The sequence below is a fragment of the Macrotis lagotis genome, chromosome 8, assembly GCF_037893015.1.
Source record: "Macrotis lagotis isolate mMagLag1 chromosome 8, bilby.v1.9.chrom.fasta, whole genome shotgun sequence".
NCBI classification, from domain to species: domain Eukaryota; kingdom Metazoa; phylum Chordata; class Mammalia; order Peramelemorphia; family Peramelidae; genus Macrotis; species Macrotis lagotis.
Window position 1 is genome coordinate 21293934 of NC_133665.1, and position 18560 is coordinate 21312493.

The following is an 18560-nucleotide window of genomic DNA, read 5'->3' on the forward strand; positions in this document are numbered from 1 at the left end:
TCTCTAGACTGCTAAGCTCTCACATTACAAAAACCAAACTTCAGTTCATAGACCACTTCTTATGTGAAACCTATCACAATTCCTATAGTTGGTAGTTCTCTTCCTATTCTCCAATTATCATATTTATACATAATTTATTTATATATTGTATCCTCTCTGTCCTATATACTTCTGCAAGCTTTTTAACAGCAAGGACTATTTTTCAATTTTTATTTATATACCCACCATACTCCATATTGCCTTTCATATTGTAACATGTTCAATAAATGCCCAAGTCTTGAATTGGATTGGTTATTTGCCTAAAACTTGGAATTTAAAATATTTTTATTTCTTGGTGAGTTGCTAATGAAGAGATACAAATCAACCAAATTGGGGGATATTTGGGGGGTTAAAAGGGCTTATGAATTCTCAAATGAAACCTTGGTTTATGTTGACTTTAAAAAAAATTTCTTCAGAAGTAAATGAGAGTGTTTGTGATGGGGAAGATGTTTGATAATATGAAACATTTTATGTAAAAAAAAAATTTTTTAAATCTTGCTTGGATTTGTCTCCAAGAAGTATTCTTAGATATCAATATCATTTTGGAATGGAATTTGGTGTTAGAAATCTTTCATGTTGCCTGCTGAACTTTCAAAGTCATCCCTCTAATACACAATCTGTATAGCTCTTGGCAGCAGGAATATTAGTTTCCTCTACTATCTATATGGAAAAAGTAATAATATTCTATGTTTTCAAGACACTATTTTGTAAATGAAATATTCAGATAAATTGGGGGGCGGAGGTAATAGGATAAATTAAACTAATCTGTACAAATGTATAGTTAATTTCAGTTCAACTGAATCTCACCTCACAGATTTTTGTTGAGCAAAGGACCTGGGTCTTAGAATGTCCAGCTGTCTTCTCTGTTGCCTGGAGTCTCTGAACATAGATCCTGATGAGTAGGGCAGACAGCCAAAAGGATCATGCTGACTCACTCTATAACCAAATGTTCCTCCTTGAATCCTGAAGGAACAAATTTCTTCTGTACAAAACAGAATTTCTATATTGAAAGACCTGTGGAGGATGCTGAGGACCCTGTATTACATGGGAAGCATGATAGAGGATAAGCCCTGCTGAATTTGAAGTCAAAAAAATCTGGTTTTGAATCTTGACTTTGCCTTTATTGGCTTTCTGAAAATAATATAATCTTTCTGAGTTTCTGTTGGCTTATTTTAATCCTATGATCTCATGAGGGGAGAATTATGGAAAGTTTCATGTTCAGCATGATTCTAAGTATAAATAATGTGGATAAAAGTGTTATATTTTCTAAGGATTAGACCAATACTTCTTTTTTTAGGTTTTTTGCAAGGCAAATGGGGTTAAGTGGCTTGCCCCAAGGCCACACAGCTAGGTAATTATTAAGTGTCTGAGACTGGATTTGAACCCAGGTACTCCTGACTCCAGGGCTGGTGCTTTATCCACTGTGCCACCTAGCCTCCCCTTAGACCAATACTTATTAAAAGTCTGATTTATTCAATGCCATTTTTTAGTGGTCATATCTTCTTGTATTTTAAAATAGGATAGAAGATAGAGGGACTGAACCAAGATTGAGAAAACTTCCTCTACCATTGCAGGTGTGCAACTCTGGGTCAATTTATAGTCTTAGAGAATTCCTCAGAGCTGAAGAGGTTAAACTATTTGCACAGAATCAAACAAGCTAGTATGTACCAAAAGGGGGACAGAAATCCAGGCCTGCCTGCTCTTGAGATTGACTCTCACTACTCTACTATGGTCTTTTAATTTGGAATACAAATATAAAAATAATTATAGCTCTCACCCAACTAAATTTTTTTCCTCTATAAAAGCCTTTGGAGATTGGTAAGGGAAGTATTATTCTCCACATTTTACAGAATCTTAAGATAAAGATTCTTAAGGTAAAATAATTTGGCAAATTTATGAGTACCCAAAAGTCAAAAAGCTAAAGGAAGTGTTAAAACTGAGATTCTAATTCAAAGACCAGTGTTCTTCCCACTATACCACCATACTTTGATAGAAAGAGAAATCAACTTGTGGTTCTTAATAGTCAGGAGTAATGATCCTCTTACTTTCCAAGATATTGATCATCAAAATATCTGAATAGATCACATAACTGAAAATGTATTTCCCTGTGTCTAGATGCAGTTTACATAAAACCTCATTTCCATCCCCAAGTAAAATAAGACTGGTTCACAAAACTGCTCCAAGACAAAGTGAAACTCAAAAATGTTTTTCTATTACTCCTAGGGAAAGAATTACATTTCTGTATTTTTCAAGGGTGAATTAAAATTCAACTTCTGTTTGATGATATCTGTGCTATCATGCCTTAATTTATCACCCTCAGTTGCTGTTTTTTGTATTAAATTTACTACAAACAGAAATGGTTTGTTGGTTTTCTTCTTGTGGTCTCCAAATATACATATTATCTAAACTTTTCCCTATGCCACTTAAGATTGGGTGACAAGTTTATCCTAAGCTTCTTTCTAAGCACCTGTTTAGACAAATTATTTTGATATAGTATAAGAAAGTACTCTCTTGGTATCAGGAAACCTCAGTTGAAGTTCCAGCTCTAACATTTATTTTCTAAGTGATTCTAGGCAAGTTGCTTAATCCTTCTGAGCCTATTTCTTTGTCTGCAAAATGGTACTAATAATGCTTGCAGTATTTATGGAAAAGAGTTCTTGTTAAGAAACCTGTTTGTGAGCCTTTAAGCACTGCTTAAATTTAGTATGAAAATAAATCCTCCATTCCCCAATTTTTCAAAAGATCTGGGATTTCATTGATGTTGATATTTCCTATACCAGTGCAGATCATAATCAATCTACAAACTTTCTTACTATGGGACAGGAACTAGGAATGCAGAGATAAAAATAAATTCATTCCAGCTCTCAAGAAGTTTATATTTCATTGAAGGATGTTTCATAATGTTTTATAAGTCCTTCTTCAACTTGCAATAGTGAATGGTTTCAGGAGTTATTGTGGCCAAAATTCTACATCATTTCTTTATCACTGACAAATCATGCTGCCTCACTCCAGCCATGATCCTCATCTTTTTCTCACAGAAGTCTTGTGCCTTAAAAGAGTCCTGAGTTCAGATAAGTGATCTTTCACTTTTTATTTCCTTGAGTTTCTCATTCTCTCTTTTCACTTTAAAATGTTAGTCTAGAACCATAAAGCCAGGGATTATTTTCCAAGTTCAGCAATGATTCAACAATGAGATATGGCTTCCATAAAATCTAAGGTGATAATAGATTTCATTAAAAACTTGCTATCTAGAAATAAAAAAAAATTACTGTCCCCTTGTACTCTGCCCTGGACAGATCTCATATTGTATTAGGAAAGATATTGGAAAAAACAAGAAAGCATTCAGAGGAGCCAACCAAGATGGTGTAGGAAAGACCTTGAAGCCATTTGAAGGTTGAGGATTAGTTGAAGGAATTAGGGATGTTTATTCTTGAAAAGAGAAGATTGAGGTAGGTGAGGAATGGTCTGTACAAATTGTAATAAGACCTTTGAAAATCTCACAAAGAGGGATCAGATTTATGTTGCTTGACCCCTGTTGGAAAAATTATCTATAATGAGTAAATATTGCAAAAAAGAAAGGAAAAAAAAGTCAAATTTAGTCTTAGTGTAAGGGAAAAAATTCCTCAAAGCCTTCCAAACAGGGAATGGGCTTTCTTGGGCTGTAGTAATTTTTCTCTCTCATTGTCTCTGAAACATGCACAATAGAAATATTCTGTCCAACAAGGTTTTGCTGCTGGGAAATTCTTTGCCAATACTATTGCCTTAAATTTAAATTTAAAGAATATTTTACCTAAATTAGCTCATCTACATAAAGAGAGGATATGGAAGAATTGACCTTAACTGGAAATTCAAAATGTTTCCTGTCACCAGGAGAAATAGTTTGAACTCAGCTTGTTCCAAGGTACATATTACTTAATTAGTCCTAAACTACAAAAAAAAAAAAATGCACTTCATGTCGATAGTGCAATTTATTTACACACACCCAAATGCTTACAACTATCACTTCTAGTACAGGATTGTTCATTAGAGATACCATAATTGTCCATTTTATTTACAGAATTACTTGGAAGTAGCAGATATTGCCTAAAAAAGGGCCACAAAATTAGGTTTAGTGTAAGGAAAAAATTGATACAAGCCATTCAAAGTACCTCCTAACTTGTATATTTTAAATTCGGGTCCAGTGTGACCTCTTCCTCCAGTACAATAGTTTTCTCTTTAGCCAGTGCAGCTGACAGAGCCTCAGAGACACTAATCTCATATTTAAGTCCCTAAACAAAAGGACCAAGAGGTGCTTTAAAGGCTGCCTTGCTTCAGTTCAATGAATGAGTTTTCCACCTGGGAAGTTCCTAAGGCTTATTATGCTTTAGTATTCACCCTGTCTCCAGTGCAATAAAGGCTGGCAAGCTCATTTTTAACAAGATATCTCTTAAAAGAGGACTCAGAAGCACCTTGAAGGAATGTAGAAGCATATGAAACACTGCTGTAGACAATCCTGAGCCACAGTCTGGGCATTTCCATGTTCTAGGAGGCTCTACACGTAAGGGCCACCCAATGGGTTCTCTTAAGGAGTCTGATAATTGAGAACAACTAGTACAGTTCCTGGAAGAATTTGCCAAGTACAGCCAAGCCAAGCCAAGTATCCCAGGGCTGCCAAGGCAGATAACATGAAATGGTTCTGTGACAACCTATGGAATTAATTATCACCAATGCCACTTAACTGTAAGCAATTCCTACCCAGTTTGAGGCTGATGGCAATATGCCAGTAGCACAAAGAAAGGAGTATGACAAATGAAACTTAAATCAGGGATTTTTTATGGTCATTTTTTAACTGAATCCATGAATCCATAAAATGTTTACCTCAAAGTTGTCTGGAGGTATTTATTAACCCTATCCCACCCCAAATTAAAGTCCAAGGTTCTTGAATCAAAAAATGTATCTGTTTTTCCCAGTTAAATCTAGAGATAGAATGATGTAGTAATTAGAGTCAGCCTCAGAGTAAGAATGATTTGCATTTATATTCTACAATTCACATTTTTTTATTTTAAAAAATATTTCTTTTTATATTCTTTTTAAAAAATTTTAAGTTTTAAATTCACTTCTTTCCTCACCCATTGAGGCATGATGTCCAAAAGTTGAAAAGAACATCAGAGGCCATCTATTCCTATCCCTTCATTTTATAAGAAAGGAAGCTGAGATTCTAGAGGGTAAGCAATTTGCCTAGAGTTAAAAAAAATAATATCCCTCAGAAGCAGGATTTGAATTTAGATCACCTGACTAAAAGTCCAGTGTACTCTCTACTGTAGTACACTGCTTCATGAACTGGTCTCATGATCTGGAGCAAGTTACTTAACCTCTCCATGTTCAGGTACCATCCAAGACTTAAAATTGCAGGCTAATTACATTAGTCAAGATGATTTCTCCTATATCAATGAAGTTATAGATGTGGACCAAATCTATACATACAAAAACTGCTGGCCTTGGAGCAGCTAAATGGTGCAGTAGAGAGAATATTGGACTTGTAGTCAGGAAGACCTGATTTTCCATAGTACCTCAACAGCTGTATGGCCATGCACAAGTCACTTAGCTCAGTCTGCTTCACTTTTCTCCTTTATTGTTCATTTGTTTCCATCCTGTTTGACTCTTCATGACCTCATTTAGAGTTTTCTTGTTAAAGAAACCAGAATGGTTCATTTTAAAGATGAGAAAACTGAGACAAAGAGGATGAAGTGGTTTGCTCAGGGTCACATGTAAGTGCCTGATTTCCCAGGCTCTATCCACTGTTTGACCTAAATAGAGATAGTTATAGCATGCTCCTCAATAGCATTGCTGTGAGGATCAAAGGAAATAACAAATGCAAAGTGCTTTTCAAAATTTAAATTGATCTATAAATGAAAACCTAGCTTAAAGTTGCCTTGGTTCTGCTAATCTGATAATTTGATTCGCTACTAATGTAATGTATTTTGCTTTTGTTAAAGAAATCCTACTAGATGATAGCTAGGGAACTCAGTGGATAAAACACTGGCTTTGTAATCTTCCTGAATTTGAATCTGGCTAGTTGTGTGACTCCAGCCAAGTTGGTTAGTTAACTAATAGTTGTCAGTAGTTGTCCTTCAGTATCAAAGAAGTCCATGACATCAGGAAAGTGATGAGAGTTGTGACTTGCATATAAGATTAATTAAAGTTCAAAGATGCCATTCTCACTATCCCTTGTGAGTTTATTGCTCTGGCATACTTAGATCAGGAGGGTTGGTGATCAATGGGAGACCTTGACCTTTTAGAACCAAGTCTTTCCAATATCCCTGAGCCTCTTTAATAGTATGATATTGTCTCTTGGATAGTCTTATTGTATGGCACCAAATTTTTGGCAATAGGATAAAACTAATCTTTCTCACAATGGTCTAAATGTCAGTATGGTAATTTCACAATGATACTTACAACATTACAATAAAGCTAACCACCCTGCTTACCTCAATTTCTTCATCTGTAAAATGAGCTGAATATGGAAAGGGTCAACCACTTCAGTATCTCTTCCAAGAAAACCCCAAATGGGGTCAGGAAGAGTCAGACACAACTGAAAACGATCCAACAACAGTTGCAATTATACATCTTATTAAAGGAAGTCACCTAATCAAGTCAACTAAACAGATCTATTAAGATTCAACTATGAAGGGTCTAAAAGGCATTTATTAATACCTATTATGTACCATACAATGTGCTAAGGTAAAAGAATAGCCTTAAGTAAAACAAACTCGAATGTTAGAGGGAGAAAAATGAAAAGAGAATTAAAAGAAAAATAAAGAGAGTAAAAATTATATATAGGCAGAGTAAGAGAAAAGAATAACTGTAGCTTAATAGTTACATACTACATCACTTATAAGATCACAAATATCAAGCAAACTTGCTTCTATTACCTCCTTATTAGAAAAGAGGGAGGTGGGAGTAAAGAAAAGGAAAATTACAAAGGAGAGCAAGGAAGGGAACACAATTATCATAACTGTGATTATGCATAGGATGAATTTGCTCATAAAATAGAAAAGGATGACAAAAAAGGGTTATAAAGCAGAATTCAACAATATGTTGTTTATAAGAAACATGCTTGAAACACAGTTTTAAATGAGGATTAAAAGGAAGGGCTGTAACAAAATCTATTATGTGTCTGATGAACCCAAAACAATTTTCCCAGCTATAAAACTAATGGAACTATACCTGAAAAGAAATTTTTTTAAGTGATCAAGATTTACAAAAATATCTACAACAACTTTTTCTTTTTGGTAGCCAAAAATTGGAACTGAAGACTGGAGAAAATGGACTTGGGGAAATGGGAGCTTAAAGAGCTATATTTGTGAGTTCATTTTGTGAAGAGCTCACCAATCTTTGTCTCAGGGAAGTAATTCAAAGGTTGCACAGACAATTTACAAGTTGCTAAAAAAGATCACAGGTCAAGTACTTTGGAGAAACAGCTAGATAGTGAGTTTCTTAAAGGAGATAGTAGTTTCTAAGAAGGTAATAAGGTTAAGTAAAAGAGATGGTTGGGAAAGACTAGTAAAGGAGATAGTCATGAAATTAAAAGGGAAGAAGGGAAGGAAAGGGAATTTAGATCAACATAGAACTAGTCACATGAAGTTATGATCAAATTAGTCTGGCTGAAAGGAACTGGACCATGTGGACCTAGCTTAGAGAAAGGGAGAGAAGAAGAAAATCAAAGGAGCCTGTCTGGAAGTGAAGCAGGAAAAGAAAGTAAACCTGGGTAGAACCTTGCTCAAATATATTTCTGTGGTGGTCTGGACAAAGGTGGCACTTAAAGAGTGGTTTAACACCTGACTCCAGGTATTCTTCAATGTGCATGCCATGGTGGGGGTCACTGAGGAGTTGTTGTGACAATATTCACTAAGTGCTAATGATCAGCAACATTACTTCTTTGCATATTCCTGCTCTAAAGGGCATTACAGCAATTCTGCCCAGAGTTCACCTGCTACAAAAACCATCATTGGTCACTGAACTTTAATATAAAATTCAAATAGCCAATCTACTCTGTATCTCAAAAAGAGCTCTCTGTACTATCAAGAGGGTGTGTGTGTGTGTGTGTGTGTGTACACACATGCATGCATACGCATGCACACGTACACACCTATGTGTCTATGTGTGGTTTGTGTGTATGTGTGGTGGTTGTGATTGTAGTGGTAGAAGTATTGATTCTCATTGTATCCATTCAAAAGCAGTTAAGGGCGGCTAGGTGGCATAGTGGATAAAAGCACCGGCCTTGGAGTCAGGAGTACCTGGGTTCAAATCTGGCCTTAGACACTTAATAATTACTTAGCTGTGTGGCCTTGGGCAAGCCACTTAACCCCATCTGCCTTGCAAAAACATAAAAAAAAAAAGCAGTTAAGCTACTGCCGTTCTATATATTGTTGAGTTCATGGGTGTGAGCACTTGAAAGAAATGAATTGACTTATCAGTCTGAGAAAAAGGTGTCTTAGAGAGGTTTCAATTTTTTACTTTCTGTACATGTCAATTAAAAATCTGTGGCTAATTTTTCCATTATCATCTACCATCTGTTAAACTACTTATAGAGATCTCATGCAGAGATGAAATAATCTCTTCTACATTGAAGTCTTAAGTACATTCATAATGTTGGCAAAAATCCTTAGATTTAGATTTGAGCATTCTGGTTCATGGAATTTCCAATTTAAAAATATAATTTCCTATTGTCATGCCTCAAGACTTGTTTAAATACATATTAGAGTTGTGTACAAAGTCCTGTCAGGCCTACCAGGATACAGAAAGAAAACCATACTTAATTGAAAGGAGAATTTCATTTAAATAGAGTTCCTTTATAGATTATTGATTTATGTCATTTTATATACTGATGCTACTAGTAAAATTATTTTATTGATCAACAGTTTCTTTTGACAGTGTAAACAATGAATTTTGCCCTTATGGAAATATTTATCTTATTTCTGTGTCTCTAAGACAAGGTGGGTGGAAGGTCATTGTTCACTTAAAGGTTTTCTAGTCTCAGATCAATTTAGCTACTGAATAGAATAATACTGCTTTAGAGAAAGCTTTGGGCTTTGATAAGAACTACTCCCATGCTTTGAGAAGATTGTTTTAGATTAACTGATAAAACTCAAGATCAGGTAGGAAGTAGGGGTCTTTTCTAAAGTTAATGAAATTATTGATAAAGATCCTTCAGTCCTTGGTGAACTTGACTCAGAACATAACTCCTTTGATGATACCTACTGAAGACCTTACCCTTGGACTATGCCACAATAGTATGTGTGCCCCCCCAAAAATAAAAGGTTTCTTGGAGCTCAAGTTTTAGAGCTTCCTTTCATGCATGAATGATATCGCAGGTCCAATGAACATAAACATGAGATTGTTGTTATGTCTTTTATTAAAGCCAAACTCTAGGTAGGCTTTTTATTCTCAATAGTTATTATCTCAGAGTGGTAGGAATAATCAGTAGTAGGGTGAGTTCAGTAGACTTAACAATCTAGAGAGCAGAGTTCAAATCCTATCCCTATCACTTGGTGATCTTTATCAAATCAGCTAATTTCCTGAGGTCTTAATTTTGTTATCCCTAAAAGGAGGCATTTGAACTGGATCACTGATAATATCCCTACCCCTCCACATTTCATGTTAGGATCCTTTGACTAATTAAGCATAAATTTTAACTTTTAACAGTATGCCTCACTTTATAAAACAGGTATATCTCTGAAAAGTTATATTGTTATTCCATTGTTTTCAGCCATATTTGACTTTTTGTGACTCTGGGGTTTTCTTGGAAAAGATACTGGAGTGGTTTGCCATTTCTTTATCCAGATCATTTTACAAATGAGCAACTGAGGAAGACCAAAATGACATCACTATGATTGAGACAAATTACAGGGTGTCCTACTGTGACTGATCAGACCAATATGAACTTGGAATGCTCATTGGGCACAAATAGTCCATGTGAATACCTGAGATGGGTACTCTAAATTTAGGTATGTCACATTTCCTTTGAGCTGCTTCAGTTCTGCCTTCCTCATAGAGCTCAGCCCCCTCACTTATGAGGGCACACCATGCTGGGTAGTCTCTCATGCTGTACAATCAATTCTAAAGTTCTTCAATGAGACCTTTTGGGTGTCTCGGTATTGCTTCTTCTGACCCCCTGTGAGTGCTTGCCCTGTGTGAGTTCTCCATAAAATAGTCTGGGTTTTTTTGGCAATCATACATCTGGCATCCTAACAATGTGTCCAGCCCATTATAGTTGCACTCTCTGTAGTAATGTTGGAATGTGAGGCAATTTAGCTCAGGAGGACCTCAGTGTCTGGCATCTTCTCCTGCCAGGTGATCTTCAAAATCTTCCTAAGACAATTTAAATGGAAGCAGTTCAGTTTTCTGACATGGCACTGGTAGACTGTCCAGGTTTCACAAGCATATAGCAATGAGGTCAACATAGTGGCTCTGTAGACTTTCAGTTTGGTAGTCTAATACTTCTTTTCTCCCACACTTTCTTTTGGAGCCTCCCAAATTACTGAGCTAGCTCTGGCAATACATGTGTTAACCTCATTGTCACTGTGTACCTCCTTGGAAAGGACACTGCCAAGGTAAGTGAACTTATCCACAATACTCAAAACTTCTCCATTTGCTGAAATCAATGGTTCTACATATGAATAGTGTAGTGCTGGCTGATGGAGCATCTGTGTTTTCTTGGTGTGAATTGTTAGACCAAAATGAGCACAAGCAGTAGAGAATTGATCCAAACTATGTTGCATCTCAGCTTCAGAGGCTGCACTGAATGCACAATCATCTGCAAACAGAAGATCTTGCACCAACACTCCCTTCACTTTGTCTTGAATTGTATACTCTTTTCAAGTTGAAGAATTTGCCATTGGTGTGGCAGCTGCCTTGAGGCCATATTCATCCTCAGTGAAGGCGTTTGATAACATGATTGAAAACATCATGCTAAAAAGTATGGGAGCAAGGGGCAGTTAGGTGGTGTAGTGGATAAAGTACCAACCCTGGAGTCAGGAGTACCTGGGTTCAAATCTGGTCTCAGACACTTAATAATTACCTAGCTGTGTGGTCTTGGGCAAGCCACTTAACCCCATTTGCCTTGCAAAAGAAAAAAAAGCCTAAAACAAAAGTATGGGAGCAAGGACATATTTGTTTTACTCCATGGTGACTTGAAAATCTCAAGAGCATTGCCAACTGTGTGTTGACTCAGTTTTCCCTCCAAGTTAGCTACAAACTGTTCCTACTCAAATCTCTTGACATTAATTCTTCTTGTATTCATTTTGCCTTGGGGCCACCATTTTGACTGAATGTGAATATTTAACTTAAAGAGGATGTCTGTGATCAGTCCAGCACTCTGCATCATACATTAAGTCATTCATGACTGATCATTTTAAAATACTGCTGTATGTATAGTTCAAGTATGTATGAGCTTGGGGAAAAGATAATGAGTTCGGTTTGGGACATGTTGTGTTTGTGGACATCTAATTTGGGATATCTAAAAGGCACTTGGAGATGGGAAATTAGAGATCAGCAGAAAGACTGGGGTAGATAGGTAGATTTTAGAATAGTCACTATGATATAATTAAATCTATGGGAACTGATGATGTAGTATAGAGGGAGAAGACAAGATGCCTTAGGACAGAACATTGAGGGACATCTCTAGTTAGAGGGAATGAACTAGATAAGGATACAGATAGGAGATTGAAAAGCTGCTGTTAGGTAGGAGAAAGTGTTATAAAATTAATTATAATGAGTTTTGGTAAAAATTTTAAACATTAACAATTATCTGATCCTGAAGAAATCCTTTAACCCAAAAGAACATCAGTTTCTCATTTGAAAGTAAGTGTGATGGACTCAACAGCCTCCAAGGTCCCTTCTGCCTCTCAATTGATGATCCTATAATCTATTATCATTGCTGCACCTGACCAGAGCCACAATCTTGTCCCTTTTTATTGCAGCTATGGTGGAATGGATAAAAGACTAGCTTTGAAGTCAGAAGTCAGCTTCTAACACATGCTGGTTCTATGATCATGGGCAAATCACTTAACCTCTTTCTTGTTTCCTTTTTAAAATTTAAACTGGAATGCCCCCACCAAATATTCATTTCCTTTAACTTCATTCCATTTCCTATTTATTGATCATTTCTTCACTGTCCTGTGGCTGCATCATATAGTAAAAAGAACCTTGGACTTCAATCACCCATTAACGATATTTCTCTGCTTTTGGAAAATCATTTTTATTGATAGTAAAAATGGAAGCCAAATAGGGGAAGTTCAGCTTTCTCTGTCATCTGTTACCACCATGCCATCTGTTCTGATCAGACTTGTTTCTTCTTACTTTTAATTGGAGTTATTTTAAAAATAAAATTCTTAGCCTTTTTTCTCAAGCCTTGGCTCATTTTAGGTTTTAGCCTCCTTGATCAAATAAATCCTAGCTTCATTTGTGTATTCTCCCCTTCTGTCATTTGTACATATTTTTTTAATATTAGAATAAGTTTTGGTAAGAACCCTGAACATGTATTAGCTTTCAGATCTTAGTAAACATTTCTTAGTTCCCTCAGCATCTTCATTTTGAAAATAACATTAAATAATACTTGCCATGAAAGGATGCTGTTATATCATCGGGATTTTGCTTTTCATAGCCCCTTCCCCATCACTCTTTGGTCATCTTCTCATTAAGCATCTCTAGCCACAGGAACAAACTTTTTATTTCTCTTTTACTAAAGTCTCTACTTCTTATCATATCATACTAAACATTTCTTTTACTCTATTGATTTTGAAAATATACACCCTCTAATTTTATCCCTTTTAGAGTAACTTGGGAGTTGGAAATGGGGAGCTATGGTCTTTCCCTACCAAATGACCCCTCTTGACAACCTGAAGAGGAGTAAACAAGGGAAGTGTACTTAAGGTTGTTGGAGGTCTAGTTACAAGAGATACTGAAAATAGAAGAATCCATGAAACTTCATCAGTGATTTCTTCAGGATCTGAAAAATAATTTGACAGATTATTTTCTGATACATTTTATCTCCCACACATAAAACTTTTCTGCTGAACAAAGGTTATGTTCTTTTGTCCTTCTCTTAACCTTAATATAAAATCTGGATTCCCACTGTCCACACCCCAAGAATTTCTTTATGGATCCTGTTTTTCTTTAGAATGTTAAACTACTTGAGCTTAGCTATTTAATAAGTACTTACACTATAACCTTATTGATTAACCATCCTGGAAAGCATCACTATGCTTTCTACATTATTTTTACCCTCTCTTATGAAATTTCCAAAAGAAAAGTGTACCATTGGAATGCATACTCTTTGTTAATGGAGATTTTTACTATAACTAACAGGAATCTGAGAATTCTGCTCTTGGCTCCCTGTTCCATGGCTGGGTTCCCAAACTCCCTTTAGCTGGGAAATCAGAAGAGAAAGAAAACAAAAAGGTGAAAAGAAAAAACAGCCTTTGTTGTTATCCTGTCTGTACAAGTGTATTTCCAGTCCTGTGGGTTTGCTTTTTCCAGTAAGGATGTGGTTACCTGCAAGACTAACCTTGACTCAATAGACACACAACAAACAATTAACTGGCTACTAAAAGCAAAGGAGCCATGCTCACAAGTATTTACTACACACTCTCCTTATGATGTGTGCTAGGCAAGACAGAGACAGGCAAAAATAGTATCTGCCATCCGAGAACTTACATTGTAATGGAGGAAACAACATTTAAATAGTAAGATCAATATAAAATGTATATAGAGTTGATGAATAGTAAGTAATCTCAGGAAAAAGCACTAACAATTAGGAGGATTTTAGTTGTCTTCAAAAAAAACTAGAAGGTGAAGTTTGGGGACTGGGGAGGGCAGAGTATTCCAAGAATGAAAGAATACCAGTGTTAAGGCATGGAGATAGGTGATTAAAGCATCAGATAGGACAGTGTCTCTGGATCATAGAGTGTATAAAAGATCATAGAATATAAAAGAAGATAAGGAAGATGGGAATGATCATCTATGAAGAGTTTTAAATGCCCAACAGAAGATTTCACATTTAATCCTGAAGGTAAAAAGGAAGGCACTAAAGATCACTGAGCAAAAGATTGATGCAGTCAGATCAATATTTTAGAAAAGTGACCATAACAACTGAGAGGAAGATGGATCAGAGAAGGAGATATTTGAGGGCAGGCGACTAATCAAAAAGTTACTTTCATAGTCCAGGAAGAAGTCCCAAGGGTCTATGATGGATGCACAAGAGATATTGTGAAGTTAGAAATAAAAACCTTTGAAAGAAGATTGGATATTGGAGATAAAAGTGAGAATTAAGGATGAAACAGTGGTTGAGAGTGTGAGGGAAAAGGCAAGATAATATTAAGCAAGAGGGGAAAAGGGCAGATTAAGATCCTCTATTATATCCCTTCTGTGTTCTATTCACTATTGCTCTACTACCTTTTAGATAACTAGACTGTCAGTATATAATGAAATTTTAAGTCCTTGTTATTCTTTAAGCCAATGCTGGTAAAAAAATACTTCTTACAATTAACATGCCTAAAACAGTCATAATTTTTTTTCCTTTATGTATAGTTTTAAAGATTTTTGAAATCAATGATTCCTCACAGCCAACTAATGATATTATTGACAATTTAAATTTATATCGTGTTTTATGGTTTGCAAAGATTTCTCCCAACAAGAGGGAGGCAACACAAGTATCATTAGTCTCATTTTATGAATGAGGAAATTGAGGCTCAGAGAGGTTCACTGTTTTTGCAAAGTCACATAGCTAGCCATCAAGTACCAGAGTCATCTTTAAATTCCTGTCCTTTTTGACTCCATAGTTAGTCTTCCATTCTTCTCTGTCCCTCCAAGATATCTCACCTGCTTTTCTAAGCAAATGGAATGAACTGTCTGTACAAAGGCAAGGAAGTGAGAGAGAGAAGAATAAAATCTGGAAACAGCTAGTCATTCATTCTGCCTGGAATATGGAACTGAAAGAAAACCTAAAAAGTAGGTTGGAGTCAGGTTGTGGAGTTTATGCATTGGTAAGAGATTGTACAAGATGATCTTTAGGATACCATCTAGTTCTAAGATTATAAACCAAAGAAAATATTTTTAAAAATGTTTTCTAATTTTATTTCTTTAAGGCAATTGGAGTTAAGTGACTTGCCCAAGGCCACACAGCTAGGTAATTATTAAGTGTCTGAGGTCACATTTGAACTCAGGTCCTCCTGACTCCAGGGCCAGTACTCCATCCACTGAGCCACCTAGCTGCCCCTAAACCTAGGGAAAGATTAAGACAAAAAGAATATTCCAATTTTCTTTAATTCCACCAACCCCCACCATGATCCAGGAAATGATATGGAAAGAAAAATCAAGTGATTTCTGATATTTAGTCCATGTTTTCTTCCTAAAGTAATGTCATCCCTTCTTCCATGATTTATTCCCATCAGTGGATTTCCCTTGTTAATAGATTTATGACTAAGAGATAGGGTAAAGAACATTATTAGAGAGAAAAATATTTGTGGTATTTTTCAATGTTGTCTGAAAAGGAATCACTTTATGACAAGGGAGTGCTGTTTTCCAGATTTAAGACAAAAAACATATTAAAAAAACTTGTAAAAATTGATAGACCATCCAAGGAAACATCATGTGCCAGTTATTCCCATAATTAACTAGAATGAGATGTTCTTATGCAATTTTGTCATCCAAAATTGTCTGGAAAAATTGGACTTTATGCACACAATTGTCAGTACCTCATATGTGACTGAATCTGATTTTGAACAGCTCCAGGTTTATTTTTTTTTTGCCAATATTTGTGTTAAAAAAGAATGATCTTTTGATTTGATTCCATGATAATGCTATTAAGTCAGCAGTGTCCCAGATTGAAAAACTGAAATTTGCCATGTGTCCTTTCTTTTTAAAGAATGTCTAAATTGAGAAGAAAAGTATTAAGAAATAATGAAGACATAAGTGGCTAAAATATTTGTTTAAGGAGTGCCAAGAAAGTAATATTGTGAACTTTTGAGTCATAAAGCTATTTCTGGAACTGTCAGGCTTTTGTAAACATATAGTATTGTTGGACTAGAGTTATATAACTGTGGTTTTCTTCTGGCATCTCTCTCCAGAGGCATGATATTATTTTGCTTCTTATTCATCTACTTTCTTCTCTCATTTCTAAAAAAAGAAAGCCTAGATTTGTAAAAGGTAGCTTCTATCTATCTATATAAAAGATAGTCTTTGACTTATCCTACATCCTCTAATTAAAAATCCAATGATTTTCAAGTTCATCTTTGGGACAGTAGAAAGGAAAAGTTGGATCTACAATTTTATCAGTCCTAGAAACTTCCTGTACTAGTGCAAAGCAGTCAGATGCCTTGAAATTTATAATCTTATAAAAGTTGTCACAGAGAGATTAGTTGCCTTCCAAAGGTCACAGAGGCTTCTGGGCAAGTTCTCTGTTCACTAGGTCTTTCTGCCTCTCTTAAGGCCATACCTGAGTGATATAAATTGTCACTTGATAATGTACTTCCTCTTTAAAATTGTACCTCTCTAGCCAATGAAATCAAATTTGCTGTTCCTTCTACACCCTTAATTCAATTAACTGTTTTATAAACTTATTCTCACCAAGTACGCATAAGTAATACAGCTTTGTTACTCTTCTTGGATGTGTGCATTTTAAAAGAAAGGCCTTGCAACTTGATGGAAAAAATTTCTAATGGAACAATCTCAGGTCTAATGGAGAATATGTCTAGGGGTACTTCAACTTTTGGAGGGTCCCTCATCATCAAAATTATAGTCTATTATATCTATGGCCTGTCACTCAGATTCCTGATTATGAGATATCGGTCAGATTCATGGTGCTTGATAGAAATAATGATGGATTTGGAAATTGATGACTTAAATTTGAATTTGGACTCTGTTGCTTACTACTCCTATCTTCTTAGGTGAAGTCAGAGTTCTCATGAATATCTTTATCTAGTGAAATGATTCCCTGAATTCCATTTAGAGACCTCTTCCTCTAAAGCCTTCTCTGATTCCCCCCTTCCCCCAACTAAAAGTAATCTTTCTTATCTTACTTCTCATTTTGTCTATTTGACCTCTGCTGAATACCTACATGATTTAGTTTATTATATTTATTGGGGTACTTTTCTTAACTATCTTTGGCCAAATTTTAAATTTCTTATGGACAAGGATGATGTTGTGCTGCATCTTTATATAGCAGATGCTAAAATCTTTTTCTCCTCCCCACCACCTCATCCTCACAAAGAAAGACTGGGAAGAATAATGTCTATAAAGTCATGTTTGCCTGAGAGTAAGGCTAGTAACTATTGGAGAAAGATTTTAAAATGAGATAAGATGAAGAGAGAAAGAGATAAGAAGGCAATAGTACCCAAGCAGAAAATATATGGAGATTTTGTTGCATTGGAAAAATGGTAAGACGTGATTGGAGAATTTCTTTTTTGCTTTGCATTTTTTGCAAGGCAATGGGGTTAAGTGGCTTATCCAAGGCCACACAGCTAGGTAATTATTCAGTGTCTGAGGCTAGATTTGAACTCAGGTACTTCTGACTCCAGGGCCAGTGCTCTATCCATTGCACCACTGAGCCACCTAGCCACCCCAATTAGAGAATTTCTAGAGTTATCTTTAGTGCAGTCAGTTGCACTTACCTGAGAAAATGGTCGACAGGACTGAGAAGCACTATGAAAAATGCTTTTTAAAAAAGTTACAGGGGGCAGCAAGGTGGCGCAGTGGATAAAACACTGGCCTTGGAGTCAGGAGTACCTGGGTCAAATGCGGTCTCAGACACTGAATGAAGACACCTAGCTGCGTGGCCTTGGGCAAACCACTTAATCCCATTTGCCTTGCAAAAACCTAAAAAAAAAAAAAAAACTTATAGTAATAGAAAAAAATTTCCATCCTTTTCTTACTCCTACCTTGAATGAAAAGAGGGTATTGGATTAAGACAAGTTTTAGAGGTAGAGAAAAATGTGGTAAGGAGAAATAAATGAAGAATTACCAGAGGAATACTTGTATTAGAAACTATATGTAATTAAAACTTCTATGTTTGGAACCTTGACAGAAAAGATCTCTCACCCAAAACTTCTACACCATTGAAATCACAGGTCTAGACCCTATCCTTGTTCTATTTCCAGCACTCAGCATGGTCCCTTACTAGATTCCTCTTGAACTGAGTTAAATTTGTGCAAAAGAAAAGGCCCTCATTTTTCACCTACAATTTTTAAAAGAAATGATTAGTTATTACTTTGGAGGAAGGTTATGTCAACTGAAGAAAATCTGATGTTGGTAAATCTTGAGAACTTTAGGAATCATACTTCCAGTAACAGGAGCTGATGCCAGCCAAGATATGTTCTTAACAGAAAGTGTTTTCTGTATTTTTTTACATGGAGCAAAGTTAGGAAATAAAGCTTGGTGCATTTCCAAGGAGGAAATATTATCCATTAAAAGCAACAACAACCAGAGCTTATAGTAATCTGACTAGACTTGTGAAACTTTTTGTTCAAACCACAACCCTTTTGAGC

General features: G+C 35.8%; 1 protein-coding gene across 2 annotated transcripts in view; it reads left to right on the top strand.

Moving 5' to 3' along the window:
• The window catches only part of SVEP1 (sushi, von Willebrand factor type A, EGF and pentraxin domain containing 1), a 355068-nt gene that overhangs the window by 133759 nt on the left and 202749 nt on the right, over nt 1-18560 (top strand). The window lies entirely within an intron of this gene.